Source organism: Platichthys flesus, chromosome 10 (genome assembly GCF_949316205.1).
Source record: "Platichthys flesus chromosome 10, fPlaFle2.1, whole genome shotgun sequence".
NCBI classification, from domain to species: Eukaryota; Metazoa; Chordata; class Actinopteri; order Pleuronectiformes; family Pleuronectidae; genus Platichthys; species Platichthys flesus.
This window is the reverse complement of record NC_084954.1, coordinates 658,389-669,921: the sequence shown is the minus strand read 5'-3', so window position 1 is coordinate 669,921 and position 11,533 is coordinate 658,389.

Sequence of the window (11,533 nt, the reverse complement as noted above, 5' to 3'; positions counted from 1 at the left end):
TGTGTGTTAGTATTTGTAATGCAGTGTGTACTCCAACATAGTAGTCACACTGAGCCCTGCTTAACTAAAAACACACACACACACACACACTGACACACACACTGACACACACACACACACACACACACACACACTGACACACACACACACACACACACACACACAGCTGGTGCGTGCTGACAGATTTGTGCTGCACCTCATTATTCAGACTGGGTGTCACATGGAGCAGCTCGTTCTGAGCTGATCTGATTCTCACTTGGTTCAATCACACGTTGGATTTCGTTTTCGTTTCTTTATGGAAATAAATATGTAAATGAAGCAAAGATCAAAGAGTCGTTCACTCCAAGTTTGGACCCTGAAGGTTTTCTGATTTGTTTTCCACCATCATGGAGCTGAGAAGAAAAGGTTCCTACAGGAAATGTGAAGGAAATATTATACTTTAATGAAAGTTAAAAGAAAGGTTTCAACATGAATTCTGTTCTGATTTGAGGAACGAGCTTCAGCCCCTTATGAGCCCTGACAGCTGAGAGCTTATTATTAGTCTCTGGTGCCTGAGTATTAATACTTTACTGTTTATGAGGGCTGTACAGATATAAAGACTATATTAAAATGTGTTCACGTGCTGAATGAGTTCTTCTATATTTCTATAATAAAGCTCTGAACTCTGTCTCTGTCTCTGGATCACGACCCTCACCGCACAGCTTCTCTCTTCCCACTGGGAATCGTATTGTATCGGGAAATATTCATAGTCTAACTTGAACTGGTTCTAATTCCAATTCTGTAAAAAGATAAAACTGGGACTAAATATTAAGACGAGTTAAAATAATGATGCGCTGAAGACAGCTCATATCTCGAATGTACATTCAGGCAAAACCACGACAAGTGATGGTCTGCTACAGACTTCCCAGTGAAAGCCCAGCGATGGCCCAGTGTAGGCCCAGTGAAGGCCCAGTGATGGCCCAGTGTTGGACCAGTGTAGGCCCAGTGAAGGCCCAGTGAGAGCCCAGCGATGGCCCAGTGAAGGCCCAGTGATGGGTCATTAAAAACAATTTAGTAAGAAACTCAGCCAACCCAAATCCAAGATCACAAAAGTCGTCAACATGCAACTTTCTTCAAACTCAAATCTCTAATTAATGAACTTAGTTGTTAACAAGTTTCTAATTAATCCTTAATTAAACCTAATTTTTGAGTTTAGAGAAAATATAGAAACTCAACTCAGTTTCAAGTCACAAGCTGTCATTTGAAAGTGATCGAGTTACAGTGCAACCCTCTAAAGGAGGTGAAGGCCTCAGAAGGAGCTGAGTGAACAGAGGAGGTGAAGCAGATGAAGGAGGTGCTCGCTGCTGATTGGCCGACGCTCCTTCACGCCGATCAGCCGAGCGCAGCGACTTCAGCCGGATTTTTAAAACAACAAAACCAAAGATCAAACCGGGTTTAAGAAAATATTGTTATGTCTCGTAATTGGCAGGACCGGACCGGGCGAGGGGGGGGGGGGGGGGGGGTGGCTGACCCCCAAGACAAGGAAGGAAGGAAGAGTGGAAGGAGGAAGGACGGGGGGGCAAATTGAACCGACACCACTTTGCACTTTGACAATCGGATTGGGTGAGTTTGTTTAACCCGACAGGCCGAGCCGCTGCTCTTACTCTCATTAAAACGATTATTCACGACCCGTCGACTGTTTCCCTGCTCGTTCACATGAACCCCTGCCCCCCCCCCCCCCCCCCCAAAAAAAAACCCGGCCCCCTTTCGCCCCCCCACAAAAACCTACCAACGCACTGTTTTACTTTAACGTCCCACTTTCCCCTTATTTACTTTCACTTAACACACTGAGTAATTTCTACAGTACAATGTACTCAGTGGTAGGAAGTAACTAAGTAATTTTACTGGAGTACGGGTTGAGATACTTTACTGCACCATTTCCATTTTATGCTACTTTATCCGTCTACTGAACTTAGCTTTTAATTTAGGTAATAGAGTATTTAGAGGTGTAATAAAGTAAATGATTGAAATACTTAAATACTACATATTACACTGCATCATCACCCCCCAGCCGCCCTGACACACAGTCGTTATTTATATTAGATCATCATAAATACTCATGTTTACTGTGTTAAATAAGTACATTTAATCAAGTAACTACTACTTGATAGTAGTTTTAATTAAGTATTTACATTTTATAGTTGACTATAATTATTTTTATTTAACTCAATGTGATTCAAACTGTTAGTTACTTCAGTTATTATTATTGATTCAGGTAAACTGTGAAAAATAAATTCAACATGAACATGAATATACAATAGTGAGAATGAACCGCATGGTTCTGGTTAGGGTTAGAGTTCATTCAGATTTCTGAATGAAATCTATTTCATACGATGCTCAACTGATGAAGGAGCATTTAAAATCAGTGATTAATGATTTATTACTGTTTAATAAATCATTCAATACTGTTTAATAGATGAAATGAGCCGAATCCATCCAGTAATAATTAACATTCCAATATGTTGTTATTCATGGTGACTTTTACACAAGCGAAGCAGTAAAGTTTTTATTACACATTGAAGCTTTATTATTTCTATCATATTCTTCAACTTACATCATTGTTTAACTCTAGTGTTTTTATAACATGTGTGTTTCTATACATTTAAATATTTATTTATTTAAATGTATACAAATCTGTTGTTTTTGTGAAAATATATTTTATCCCTTTGAACTGAATTTCTATTGTTTTTGTAGATCACTTTGTAACTTTGTTAAGAAAAGTGCTGTAAATAAAAATAATAATATTAACAACAGTTATACCAATTATTATCATAATGTGGTTTCACTTTTTTCTAATAATTCATCAGATCTGTTGTTTTGTGTGACTAATAATTATAATATAATAATTATGATGATATGTTATTAATAAAGTGTGATTGGTTTCTCGTAAAGTCATGGGCTTTTATTTTGTCTGTCAACTAATAATAAAACTAAATTGTAAGTAAAAAATATAATAAAATAATCCATCTCATCTGCAGCTTCCATGATAATAAACAGTTAATAGTTGTAACTTCTTTTAATTAACTGAACAGTTGTGAGCCTCAGTTTCACATCGTGTTCGGCGCCATCTTGGTTTGTTGAAACCAGAGGTGACCATATTTGGAGGTACGAGGGGTGGAGCCTGAGTTCGAGGACATGCCCACCTACACCTGCGTCAGTACTAACTGTCAATCACTGTGGCACACCCCCCCCCCCCCCCCCCTCCCAGTACATCCAGTGCTTTATGGTCTGTCTGACTCTAAATGACCATAATTCACTAGATGATCATCAGCTGTTTGAAGAAGACTTGAAACTGGAGACTGAGACAGAAACGCCTGGAGTCGCCCCCTGCTGGTCAGAGAGAGAAGACAGGTTTCAGGAATTTATGGTCTATTGATATGCACGACAACATTTCACACAACATATATTGAAATCTAAAAATCATTCAATCATAAAATATGAAATGCAGCTACAGGTGTGAAAAATAGTAATTTGGTGTTTTCACATTTAAGTTAAATAATAGAAACTTCATCAGAGTTTGTTGGAAACAAAACAATCTTACCTCATGGTTCCGCTGGTCTGGAGCTTTCAGCCACGTCCTCCTGGTCTTCATGGTTCATGAAGTCACATGATGCAGGTTTGATTCAGTCACATGGATACACAGACAATTCAAGTTAAAATGAAATAAATCTAAATAATAAAGAAAATAAACACTTTTATTTATAATTTCACCGGACGAGAGTAGATCCCAGCTTCGCCCGAGGCCTCGTCGGGAACCAGGTGTTTATTGAACCACACGTTTATTAGAAAAGTAAACGTGACGTAGAAGAGAACTCACTTCATATTCAGCTCCTTCGTGTCAAGTTAGTTTCACATCATCAGGTCAATTTTATTTATATCTCTTAATCATAATATACATCATGTCAAAGCTCTTTACATCGTGAGGTCGAGACCTTGAGTAGCATTTGTGGACAACAGTTTTCATAATCAAAACATCGGAGACGTAGTCAATCGTAGAAAACTAAAACAACTTACTATTATGTCATATTATTAATATTCACATTAGACCCTGACACCATTTTGTGAAATGAGTGAAATGATTTTGGTCGAATCTGAACATAAGGATGAAACAGGGAATCCCACGCTGCAGGTTTGTCTCTGGAGTAAAGGACACACTCCGGGGCACCAGGGGACCAACAACCTTTTTCTGCCCTGGGCCCCTGAGGAGGTTATTCCGGCCGTGCTCTTCACTTCCTCTCTTACACGCCAGAAGGTTTACTGCCTTGCTCAGGGGCACTTAAACCAGACATGGAGCGAGAGGAGGGTTAAACGTGGAACACGTGTGTGGTCCAGGTGTTCCTCATGTTGTGGGGACCAAACGTCCCGGTTAGGGTTCAAGTCTCGGGTTAGAAAACTAGTGTATGTGTGTGTGTCCGGTGTGTGTGTCCGGTGTGTGTGTGTGCTGTTGCCTGGACACCAGCTTCTCATCTGGACCAATCAAATCCAGATGTTTAAAACAGAAAGGAGAAAAAACATTGATGATCAACAGACGGAGCTAAAGAGAATAATGGAGACAACAGACAGACCGACAGACACAGAGACAGACAGAGAGAGGGACATTCACACAGACAGGGAGACAAACAGACAGACACACACACAACAAAACACACACATACACACACAGAGAGACATATTATCTCACTATACAAATGAATTGAGTGTCTCTGGCCTCAGATCAGATTTTTTCCATCTGGAGGTCACGTGACACAAACAGGTGGAAGGGACTCGAACCCGTAGATGTCCCAGAGCCCTGGCTCCAGGACTCTGTGGAGCCTCGTCAGCGTCTGTGGGCGGAACCCGGCGGTTTGAACCCCACAGCAGCTTCTCACCTGCCCACGTCGGATCCGTCAGGTTTTGTTCTTCTGTTCAGTGAAGTTGGATAAGAGCAGAAATGAACTTTTTCTTTCATCACAGAAAACTTTAAAATGTCAAAAATTGTTGCTAAATAATTGTTTCTGTCAATTAAGTGATCAGCTCTGGAGCATCAGTTGGTGTGGGGGCCAGAGGGGGCCCACCAACAAACGCCCCGGGGCCCCCCAGGTGGTTAATCCGGCCATGCAGTGCAAGAGGTGAAACTCTATCCGGGTCGTCTCATTGGTCGTTGAGACCGGAAAGGATCGTTCTGCAGACACCACTCAGGAGAGAACGTGTACATGTACTCAGGAATACTCGTAGCTGCAGGTATTTGTACAGGAGGAGATTTTACACGTGATTTCATTTTATCTGATAATTTCACAGATGAGGAGAAAATCTGAGCTGAAGATGAAATCCACAGTTTGAAGGAGCAGAGTGAAACCTTTATTAATAAAGTAAAACTGATTCTGTCCAGTGCTTCGGTGAAGATATCACTATGAACATGTTATATGATATAAAACATGTGAAATATTATGAAAATATTATATAAAAAATGATGAAACACCTGAAAAGGCTGCACAACAACAACTACTCTGAGTTTGGACTGTTTCTGTTAAATGTATTTTAAATAGAGCACAGTCTCTGGATTCATATCTATATCTATATCTATATATAGAGAGAGCTATACGACTGTGTACTCAGTGATGATGTAGCCATGACGACTATATATATAGATATATGAATATATATCTATATATATATATATATATATATATATATATATATATACAAAGGCCCGGGTCTGAGTACCGGGGCTCCGGGGCCCCCGCGCGTGCACAGACACTCGGAGCTCCGTGCGGGGAAAGAAAGACCTGATACCACGTGCGTTTTGATCACGTCACAAGCACCTACAAGAGCAGGTGCCACGGCTCAGCGCGCGCTCACGTGTTGTTTGAGTCACGTCGCGCTGTGAAAAATAATAAAACATAATAAAAAACCGTAATTGCGGTGAAATCACGCGAGGACGAGGCCGCGCGCGTCGCTTTAACAGGTTAAACCATAAGAGAGTTAATACACGCGCACACACACACAAATAATAAATACATAAACTTCAGCTTCACTCACTTGACTTTGTTTTATTTCTTACTGTTCTGTTTTGGATATTTTATAAATGATTATTATTCGTTAATTATCGATTTGCGTTTTAAACACGTGGATTTTTAACGCAAGTTTAATACTGAGTTCAAACCTTCAGATAAAAAAACTAAGTTTCCTGGATTTTAAACGAAAACAGTAATAGTTTGATGTTTTATTCAGATTTCAAATTGATAAAATGTTTGAATCTCTTTCAGTTCAGTGTTTTCGTTTTAATTTTTAAAGACGAATCAACGGAACGAACAACTTTTGATTTGATTTCATGAGACAATAAGTAACGTGGATTAAAGCAATAAAACAGTAAAATAATAAAATTCTCCTTCGTGAGATGGCAGAAAAATCCAGTTCTTAATAAATTCTAATTATTTTCTGTCATAGTTTGTCCGATTTAATTCTTCACTGTTAAAACTATTGAGTTTAATTCTGACACCAATTTTGTTAATTTATTTTGTTTGGAAATAAATGAAAAGTTTGTTGGACTATGTTGTTGTTTTACTAATAATTGCCGTTGTTTTCTTTATTATCCGTGTTTTCTTTTAATGTTCGTGTGATTGTTCTTGATACGTCTGATTCTCTAATTGTTTGTATTTGTGTTTACAAATGTCAGACCTGTTACGTGTCATTGATTTATTAATTGTGTTGTTTTAACCTGCAGATGAAAACGAGTCTGTTTGGATAAATCTGCTGCATCCACATAATGAGCACTGATCTTTATTATTTATTGTTATATAATATTAAATTTACAAATATATCAAATATTATTACATTATATCACGTTATAATATATTACATTATTTTACTGGTTCCCAGTCTTTTGTGAAATTTAACTTTGTCACCTGGGCAACAGAAAATAAACCGTTGGGATTAATTTTCATTCACACAAATTGTTTTAATCTTTATTTATTTAGTTTATTATTATTATTATTATTATTATTATCTTGTTCACTGTCTGGTTGATGAAATATATTCAGAGAAATCTTTGAATTATTTATTGTGTCTGTCCACACTGATGATCTCCGCAGCAGGGCCGGATTAACCTGCCAGGAGGCCCCAGGGCAGCAGTGGAAGTTGGGCCCCCAAGGATTCATTATCTGAATCGATCAGCTGACGGGAATCTACCCGGCAACCGGGAATCATCATGTGACCAAAAACTACATATTCAACTTCCTGAGTACTCTGTCGTCATGGCTACATTATCACTGAGTACACAGTCGTCATGACAACATCATCACCGAGTACTCTGTCGTCATGACAACATTACCACCGAGTACACAGTCGTCATGACTACATCATCACCAAGTACTCTGTCGTCAAGGCTACAGCTGAGGAGAACTTCCTGTCACAGCCGGTCACTATAGAAACCGCTATATTATGGAGTAAACACGGGGCTCTGTGGGCCCCTGGGGGGCCCCTGGACGTCTGAGGGGCCCCTGGACGTCTGATGGGCCCCTGGACGTCTGAGGGGCCCCTGGACGTCTGAGGGGCCCCTGGACGTCTTGGCCCCTGCAGGTCCCCAGTGGGAGCCGGTCATTAACTCGGTCTCCTCCTCTGAGGACCAGTGGTTCTCTTGTTCTCTTCCAGTTGAATCCAGTTTCCAGCTCCTGAGCAGAAGATGTTTCTGGTGAAGCTGCAGCAGCTCCATCATCTGATCTGAGATCAGCACCAAACACAACAAAGAGCGACTCAGCAGCAATTTGTTCGTTTCCTAAAAGAAAACTGAGTTAAACGAGTCCGACTGTAACGCAAGAAGCCCCCCCCCCCTCACCCTCACCCCCCCACCTCACCCCAACAATGGCGCTGCTGAGGAACCCAATCTCCGTCAGGCTGATGTTATCTGTCCATGTTAAATGGGGTGACCAGTCAAAAGACAAAAGAAGCAACAGAAGGACACGGGGGAGGAGGGGGAGGAAGTCCACATATCCTTTCTTTCTTCCTTTCTTTCTATCTTCCTTCTTTCTTTCAATATCCCTGTATTCCCTCTTTCCTCTTTCCAATCTTTCTTCTTTTCCTATTTCTTCTTTCCTTCCTTCATTTCTATTTTAAAACCTCCTTCCTTAGTTTTGTGTCAATGTTAATCAGACTTAAAATGTGGGAAACGCTTTAGTTGTATTTGATTCTGATATTATATTGGTTGTTGTTGTTTTTTACAGTGGAATTAATATTAATCATTAACTTGCATATGTTATTTTTATTTTTCACAGTTTCCAGAGTTTTCTAATTTTCCAGCATCAACAAACTATAGAGCTCATATTTGGACGTTTCTTGAGATATTTATTGATTATTATTATTTCTTATTTTTCTACATTTTCAGACGTTCCTTCCTCTGATGTTTAATATTTGTAATATTCAGGGTGAAGCCGTCAACGTGGATTCAGAGATAAAATAAGAAAACATTGACGATCTGAAGACTTTAAATCTTCAAACATTTCCAGGATTTTTACATGAAACTCTTGCGTCTGGACTAAATTAAATTAATCCTGGATTTAAAATTAAAATTCTCCTCGAGTACAGAAATAAAATGATTCAAATATCAAACACTAAAACTGAATCTGAGTTTGTCTCTGTTTTCTACAAGTAACCACAACTTCCTGTGACGCAAAAAGCTCAGAGCATCATGGGAAAGAGAGAGAAAGAGAATTTTTTCAGCTGCTGTGAAAATTAATTCATTTTCAGCAAAATTATAAAAGACGTGAAACCGAATTTACGTCAAGAAACTGATAATAACAATATACAAATATTATTATTAATAATAACTCAACTCAAACATTGTTTCATCAGTTAATTTTTCTGATGCAGGTAAAATGAAAAGCGTAAGAAAATAAACTTTTCACAGGATAGAAAACCCAGAAGAAGAAGGTTTGACCTTTGACCTCCAGCTGTGAATAAAACACTCACGGTTGATTTTAAAATTGTTTCAATAAAAACATGTTCAGTTGAAACAACGATTAAATTAAAACATTTTCCCAAAGAACACACTCAGTGAATTTTAGTGAAATTAAAATGAAATTATCCAGTAAAAAGCAGCGAAGCGACCTGAGCAGTTTAACGCGTCCAGAAAATACACGAAAATACACGTGTTAAACTGCGCGTGTTCGTTTGGTGCGTGAAAATAATATTTACTGTAATATTTACATCCGGTAACAACGAGGAGGAAGCTGGACAAAAAACAGGAAACAAGCAAATACAACAATCTTCTGATTTAAACAAAAAAGAAGAAACAAAACCAGCAGATTAAAGGTTTAAATAAATTCAGACACACAAACGCACACACACACGCGCACACACACACCCGCTCCAGAGACAACGGATCCACTCTCAACTCATTTTCAACAGAAATCAAGAGAAAACTGATTTCGATTATTTTAAATCTTGCAGGAAACAAAACAACAGAAACAAATTGAGTCTCAGAAATTATCTAAATTTAAACTTTCAGCTGAAATAAAGTGAAAACATCTGAAGCAGCAGCAGCGTCACACACAACACCTCACACACTGAAACACAACAACACAAACCCTGTCACATCAAACCCGCTCTGATCAGACAAACAGCAGAAGCTTTAAAGTCTCACAGACTCAATTTCATCAGTTTGAAACTTCATGTTTAAAAACTAAGACTCTTCAGTCTCAGGCTCGAAGTAGAAAAATAAACGAGTCAAATCACAAAGAGACAAAATCATCAAAGAACCAGAAACTCCCGCAGAATGAAAACATCAGATTCGAGCGGAAGTTCATTCAAACATCTGCAGATTCACACGGAGCCCGACGGCTCCTCAGGACGCGCCAACCAATCAGCTGATGCGTGAGAAGAATCAGTAAAATCAGGACGTGGAAATGTTAAAATGTTGGAGCGTGTGTGCGTGTGCGCGCGTGAGTGTGTGCGGAGGCCGCAGCGCGTCTCGTTTCACTGGAGCCGCCTGAGCGCGACCTCTGCTCGCATCACTTCACACAGCTCTCCACCCAGACGCCTGTGCGTAATGTTCGTGCGTAAAAGCTTCACGCACGAACGGCAGCGGCGCGTTTTTCACCTTGTGCGCGTAAAGAGAAACAAGCAAATAAATAAAAACAGAGAAGAGGAGACACGGAGGAGACACGGGGGAGACACGGAGGAGACACGGGGGAGACACGGGGGACACGCAGCTCTAGAGGAGCAGGTCAGAGCCGAACCTTCAGGCTCCAGCTCCATGTTCCTGTTTTGTCTCCAGACGCGTCAGAGCTGAAATTTATCTGATGTTTGCTCTTCAATGAAAATAATAAAAAAATCCACCTGCGCAGTAAAAAACACACATTTCCTCTGAAAGTTTGAAAGTAATAAAGTTTCCACTGGTTCAGAATCAGAAGCTGTGACCTGTTGGTGGATGGGTGGACACGTCAGGAGGAAAGAAGACAAAGGGATTTTCTGGAGTTATGAATGTAACCTATTCTTTTATTTGTATTTTTTATGATTAAAACATTTTTTTCTCTTTTTGAATTTTATAAGCGACAAACACGTGAATAAGAATCAGACCACAATAGAATCACAACCATGAAATTTCTTTTAGAGACGACAATTAAAGGACAATCATATCAGATCAGGAGGCTTTTTTTTCTTCTGTCAAACAAACGGGTTTTTACATTGTTCTTAAAAACGTTGAAACCAAATTCAGACAAATAGACACGTTCTCTCTGTAATTATACAAAAATACAACGAAAGAAGGCGCGTGAGCGTGCGCGTGTTTCTTTACAGAAAGAAAACACATCGGCTGGAACCAGACATTTAAACTTCAGACTTTTCGAATCAAATGAATCCGTTTCACGTCTTTTTCTAACAACAGTTTCAAACATGTGATATAAGAGGAGCGCGGCCGGTCGAAGCGGCTCCACGGACCCACGCGCACGGTGCTGCGCGTGCAACCAAACGGCACACTTTAAATTAAATCTGCTTTAAATGGACATTTTCTACAGTGACGGAGACGCTCACTGTGTCCCTCACTGCTCAGTCCTGCCCCAGGCCTCTGTCCCCGGCCCCTGTCTGTCCCCAGGCCTCTGTCCCCGGCCCCTGTCTGTCCCCAGGCCTCTGTCCCCGGCCCCTGTCTGTCCCCGGCCCCTGTCTGTCCCCGGCCCCTGTCTGTCCCCGGCCCCTGTCCCGTTGAGCAGCTCAACACTGATCCTACTTCTGCTGTAAAGAACCGAGTCTTTGGTCTAACACACACATGGACACCGCCTCGGGACATTCACGGAGTCGCTTCACTTCCTGTTTTAAAAACACATTCACCGTGAAGACGATAGAAATCTAAACTCAAAGAATTAGTGTTTGAATGTTGTAAAATTCCCCCCCCCCCCCCCCCCCCACCCCCACCCCCAGCATGAGACCTGATAATACTGCGAACATGCGCGCGGACATTACAAGATAGTAGTAGTATTTTTTTTTTTAAATCTCAAAATTAGAACAAACTATTTTAAATACACAT